This window comes from Bos indicus x Bos taurus, chromosome 8, assembly GCF_003369695.1.
Source record: "Bos indicus x Bos taurus breed Angus x Brahman F1 hybrid chromosome 8, Bos_hybrid_MaternalHap_v2.0, whole genome shotgun sequence".
NCBI lineage: Eukaryota > Metazoa > Chordata > Mammalia > Artiodactyla > Bovidae > Bos > Bos indicus x Bos taurus.
In genome coordinates, this window is record NC_040083.1 from 29399045 (window position 1) to 29405553 (window position 6509).

Here is a 6509-nt window from a genome sequence, read left to right on the forward strand (position 1 = left end):
CTGAAGCAGCTTTGTTAAAGCTAGAATCATCTGAAATATTAATGCTATGGGGAAAAATCTTCATTACGCAGTACCAAGGAGGGAAAACAAAAGGTTACAATTCAATATTGCAATACGATCCCTAAGAAGAAACAAACACATGTAGAAACAAGAGCTGAAAGGCTACACATCGACTATTTAATAGTGGTTATTCCTCCACGATGGGATAAGGCTCGTTGCTTTCTTAAAATGTGATTTTTCTTGTGTTGTGCTTTCATGAATTCTGCAATTTTATACAATAGAAAACAATAGAAATGTATTTGTCTTTCCACTGGAAAAAGACGTTCAAACTGATACAAAGAGACAAAAGAGAGATTAGTTGAATGTCCTCTGTGGAATGAATCCATACAGTTTCCCCTGCGATTATGATACATTCTATATGCACAAAAGCTACAGATACTACATATGTGGTTCTGATATTAATATCCAATTTCTTTTCCAACACGCTGGTTTGAAATAAATGAAACTTTTGCTTCAAACGTAAGCATACTCTTGAGTCAACAGTGTCAAAGAAAATGATGTCTGGTCTAGCACCGGCTGGCTTTCTGGTCTCCTTGGACCCTAAGGTCTCCATCGGATGCCTTCTTCCTTCTCCTTTCTCTTTCCCCTGTGGATTTTTGTCCCAGTGCAAGTCTGTCTGCACAAAGATGTTGCTTTCTTCTCTCAGGGCTTTCATGGCTGATTGCAGATAATTCAAAGGCTTAACCTCTAACCAATCACACCTCAGATTTAAAATGAGTCCTTCTAACTCCACGGTGAAGAAAAGCTGCTTCCTCCAAAAAAAAGGCTCAGAAAACTGCCTGCACCTGCTAGTTTTTAACCAGGAAGGGCCGTCTTCGACATGGGCTGGTCCTGTGGCTCCGTCTCCCAGTCTTTTCTTTCCCTCTATGTGTTTCCCTGGTGCTACAGTGATGGGGGGGGGGGTGTTGTTTCATCACCCCCTGGCCTTCTGACAAACAGAATGACTTCCAGATTGAAACCAAGGAAAGGAATTGCACCGAGAGTCCTGCTGATGCGCTTACTCCTTACCTGGTGCAGGTTATACTCGCCACTTGCCAGGTAGACTTTCACTGGCCTGTGACAGCAGTGTTAGTGACACAGATAAAAATATGCTTCAGAAAATACCAGAGCTAAAAGGAGGTGGGAATTAATAGGTTGTTATCATTCAATTATTTGATGAAATGGAACTTGATTTAGCAGAAGCAAGAAATGGTGGTATGTTCCTCCTTGATGGAAGGTAAGGAACTAATTTTTGCCATATTGTCTTGGGTGGAGTGGGCTCTTGATCATCCACCTTCTGCAAAACATGTGTGGTTGGCCATTGACAAAGGTACCTAGGCTTCCAAATTAATTAGCACACAACTAACTGGCATTCTAAATTATCCAGAAGGTTTCTGATTTACTCCAGTGGGTGAAGGAGGCTAGGATAGAAACTTTGCCAGTGTATGGATTTTAGTCCACTTTGGTGATTGATAACATCCCTAGTGGGCGTCCCTGGTGGCTCAGATAATTAAGAATCTGCTTGTAATGCAGGAGATCCGGGTTCAATCCTTGGGTCAGGAAGATCCCCTGGAGAAGGAAATGGCTACAGCCCGCTCCAGTATTCTTGCCTAGAGAATTCCATGAACAGAAGAGCATGGCGGGCTACAGTCCATGGAGTCGCAAAGAGTTGGACACATCTGAATAACTAATGCTAACTAACAAACATCCCTAGTGCTAAGAACAGTGCCCAGCAAAGATTAAGCCCTTGAAAACTGCCTACTGAATGAAACAACTCATTTCAAGAAAACAACTCCCTTCAAACATTTAAGTAATATCTCTTCTATTTCCTGAGGTCAGTGTGTCTATGTTTCTTATACCTTCATCCTTGCTGCTCTAAATAACTGATAACCCTAAGGAGATACTAAATCATTAAAGAGCCATTACATTCCATATCTTTCATTTTTTTTAATGAAAGATGCTGGGAGACCAAACTAATAAGTTTTAGTTTATGAACAGGATTGAAGTAAAAAGTTTCCAATGCCCAGTTAATCAAAGGTTTTAATTAAGTTGCACATTAGGATTCCTTTGGTACTAAGTAACTCAACTCAGCTTGAACTAGTATAGGTAAAAGGGGGGACTTTCTGGCTTATGGAGTCCTAGGAAATGTGGATGAACCGAAGTGCAGGAAGCAGAGGCATAGAGCTGGTGCATACTGGAACCAGAGGCCAGATACCACCTGCTTCTCATTCAGGCTCACATCCCAGCTACAGTAAGTGTTTCCTTCATTCCCACTGGCTACAGGGAGACTTACTCCATGAGATGAGACCCAGGGCCTGGCCCTTCCTGGACTTTGTGTCATACGACTCTCATCGTCTGAGAGAATCTGTCAATGTCAGTTCTAGATTTTATTGAAGCTGCTAGGAAGGCTTTGATTGGATTGGGTCGGCATAGATCCTCACTCCTAGACTAATCAACAATTTTCAGAAGGATGAAGTGATGTAAGACAATGACATTTCCCAAAGGAGATTTATGGAAGAGGCATGGGAAGTGTCCAGGGGAAATGAGTGAGGGGTTCTGGGATGAAAATTCCATCCATGCCCACTCTGCCCATCTGCTGCCCCATCCATGGGATTGATCACTGCTTTACTCTGTGAGCCTTATATGTCAAACTGTTTGGATTCCTGTGCCTAACTTGTGTCACAAAGAAAGAGTTTTGTCACCTGTCCATTTCCTCTGCAAGTAGCCTGTGTGATGGAGGCTGACCCTCAGAAGCCACACGGTGCTGGCAATTCCTCTCCATGGGGTACTTGTCTATTGAGACCAAGGCCCTCACCTGTTTCCATGGCCCCCTTTCCTCTCTTTCTACCATCCAATCAAAAAGTAACTTTTAAATGTCTTTCTCTCTCTTTTTCCTCAAAGACCCAACAAACCCATTTTTTTTTTTCCTCCTGTCAGCAACTACCCTCCCAACACCCACCTTTCCAGAAAACACTTCTCTTTCAGTCCAGCACCCCCACCCAAATTCTCGCCAAGTTACAGCAAAACTTGATGAAAAAAATCTCTGCTTCGGGAGGAAACCTTTATCATTTTAGAAGAGAAGTGAGGAAGGGACATGAGGAAAAAGTAGAGGATGAGACTATTTAGAATAAACCTAATCTACATATTTAACTCAAAAATAACAAAAAGCACGTATTTATTACCTTTACAGTTTCTCCAAAAATAGGTCCCACTAGTTATTTGCTTCATATTCCGAGACAAGGGTGGTGCTCCTGTTCCAACCTCCTCCCTACATCCTCAGATCCCTGCAGAGTGGGATGCTAAAGCTTAAGCTCCATTAAGCTTCCCATCTGCGGAGGGATCTGGACAATCTGACAGTATTTATGAAGAAGTGAAGGAGAAAGGAGAGTTAAATTTATTAATCACCTGTGGTGTGAAAAAAGCACAAATAAAGCACACACTTACTTACAGAAGGAACTGATTACCTGAATGAGTGGAATTTGATGGTTTGAGCAGAAAAGTTGCCACATCACTCTTTTTGCAACCCCCACTGTTAGATGGCCTGCCCCTGGAGGGTATTTTAGCCAGGCACTTTGGCTTCTCAGGTCACATTCACGCATCCATAAAAATTTTCACTTTGGTGAAATTATTCTTTATCAACAGTTTTAAATCTCCAAATCTCTAAAAATCAGAACTTTTTGGAAGTTTGTTACAAAGTCATTTGGTGAAAAACTGTGACGTGCACGGATGGGGGGGTATTATGTACTGCCCCCTCTTGTGGATAGCAGTATATTTTACAGCAAAAGTATTGATGTGTTCGATTATGCAGCAGCCCTACACATACTGATGACAGGATAAATAATATATATCCTTTCTAAAAAATAGATTCTTGACTTCCCTGGTGGTCGAGAGGTTAAGACTCTGCACTTCAAATGCAGGGGGCGTGAGTTTGATTCCTGGTTGAAGAACTAAGATCTCACATGCCACGCAGCGCACCAAAAAGTAAATTGTATCTTCCCTGGTGGCTCAGTTGGTAAAGGGTCTGCCTGAAATGTGGGAGACCTGGGTTTGATCCCTGGGTTGGGAAGATCCCCTGGAGAAGGAAATGGCAACCCACTCCAGTATTCTTGCCTGGAGAACCCCCTGGACAGAGGAGCCTGGTGGGCTACAATTAATAGGGTCGACCAAGAGTCAGACAGGACTGATTGACTTTCACTTTCTTTCATCCTTTCTAAAAATCAAGAAGAGTTCTGAATTCTGAAACCTATACGGCCCCAAAGCTTTTAGATAAGAGAGTAGTACAGAAACCTATACCTGAATTGTCAGACTGTTCTAATACCAAATGTCAATGTCTCGTCCCATTCAAAGCCGCTTTCCCTGGGCAGCATGTGCCTGACATGTGAATTCTGTAGTGCAGCAGTGAGAGCAGAAATGACGCTGCCTGGGTCATAGTTATTCTTCCATCTTATTTGTCTTTGCATGCTTCCTACTCACCCCACAGCCTCTGTCCCCTCCAACATACAGGGAGAGGAGGAAGGACCTTAGCTTCCCTGCTGCTACTGTTATCCAGGTTTGGTGCTCACTATGGTTCTTTCCTGGAGAAGGCAATGGCACCCCACTCCAGTACTGCCTGGAAAATCCCATGGACGGAGGAGCCTGGTAGGCTGCAGACCATGGGGTCTCGAAGAGTCGGACACGACTGAGCGACTTCACTTTCACTTTTCCCTTTCATGCATTGGAGAAGGAAATGGCAACCCACTCCATCGTTCTTGCCTGGAGAATCCCAGGGACGGGGGAGCCTGGTGGGCTGCCATCTATGGGGTCGCACAGAGTCGGACACGACTGAAGCGACTTAGCAGCAGCAGCAGCAGCAGTGGCTCTTTCCTCTGTGGTTCTTCTGAGACAATCCTCCCCTTGGATGCTTCTTAAGGCACCCCTACAGGGGGAAGTAGGCTTAGGACACAGAAAAGTTGGGGGGAAATCCTGCTTAGATGGTCCAACATCTCTATTTAGAAAGAGAGGGTCCTTGCCACCTATCATTCTTGGCTTTGGAGCTTCAACAGAAGCAAGGAAATGCCCTGTTTATAACTGCTACACATTCACTATCTCTCTCTCTCTCTTTTTTTGGTACTTTTTGATCCCCTTCACTCATTTCTCTTACCCCCACCCTCACCTCTGGCAATCTATTCTCTGTATCTATGAGCTTGTTTTATTGTTTTTGTTTTTTCAGAGTCCATATATAAGTGTAAGAGCATACAGTATTGGTTTTTCTCTCTCTGATGTATTTTCCTTAGCATAATGCACTCAAGGTCCATCGGTCCTGTCCCAAATGGCAAGATTTCAATATTTCTTATGACTGAATAATATTTCATTGTGTATATATACATACACACACACATATATACCATGGAGGAGGAAACGGCAACCCACTCTAGTATTCTTGCAGGATAATCCCATGGACAGAGGAGCCTTGCAGACTACAGTCCATGGGGTTACAAAGAGTAAGACATGACTTAGTGACTGAGAACACACACACACACACACATACACATACTCCACATATTCTTTTTCTACTTGTGTATCAATGAATCCAAAGGTTGTTTTGATATCTTGGCTTTTGTAAATAATGCTGCAATGCCCATGGAGATGCTTAACTTTTTGAATTAAATATTTTCATGTTCTTCAAATACACATCCAGAAGTGGAATTGTTGGATCATGTGGTAATTCTCCAGGTAGTTTTATTCTTATTAATTAAAAAAAAAATCTTCATATTGTTTTCTATACTGGCTATACCAATTTACATTCCCACCAACTGTGCTCAAGTGTTCCTTTTTCTCCAAATCCTCTCCAACACTTGTTATCTAGTATATTTTTGATGATGGCCATTCTACATTATCTCATTTTCAAGGATCACAATTAACCTGTAGTGTAAGTATAGTCAATTTTACAAATGAAAAAGTTAAAATAACATAGCAAAGTGGGGTTTAAAACTCATATATTCATGCTGGTGAGTAGGGTGATTTCAGAAGAAAGAAAATTTTTAAACTAAGATTAAGGGAGCAGAGAACACAAGCAAAGAACAGATATTGAGAAAATCTCTGTAATAAGGAAGCCAAAAACGTGTGTTTGAAGAAATCTGTGCCTTTTCATTTTATGTGCAACCAGAAACAAAACAGCTTCTTTGAAAGGAAAGGCAGGTATTTGTAAAGAGTACAATCATGGAGCAGGAAGAGAATACAGTTTCTAAAGAAAAGACCACATCACGATGAGAAAAGAAAAGGACACGATGGACAGAAACGACACCACGGTATTTTCTGGAACTTTCTGTTCCCTCTTGGCACTCATTAAAACCAGAAAAATCTGTAATCTTTAAAAGTCAGAAGTGGGTTTGAGATCCACTGGGATGAGTTTAGAAGCCTCCATTTTGTTCAGAGTGGGTCTAGATTTGGAAATAAACTGAATCCCACAGAGTCATTATACAATTGGCACA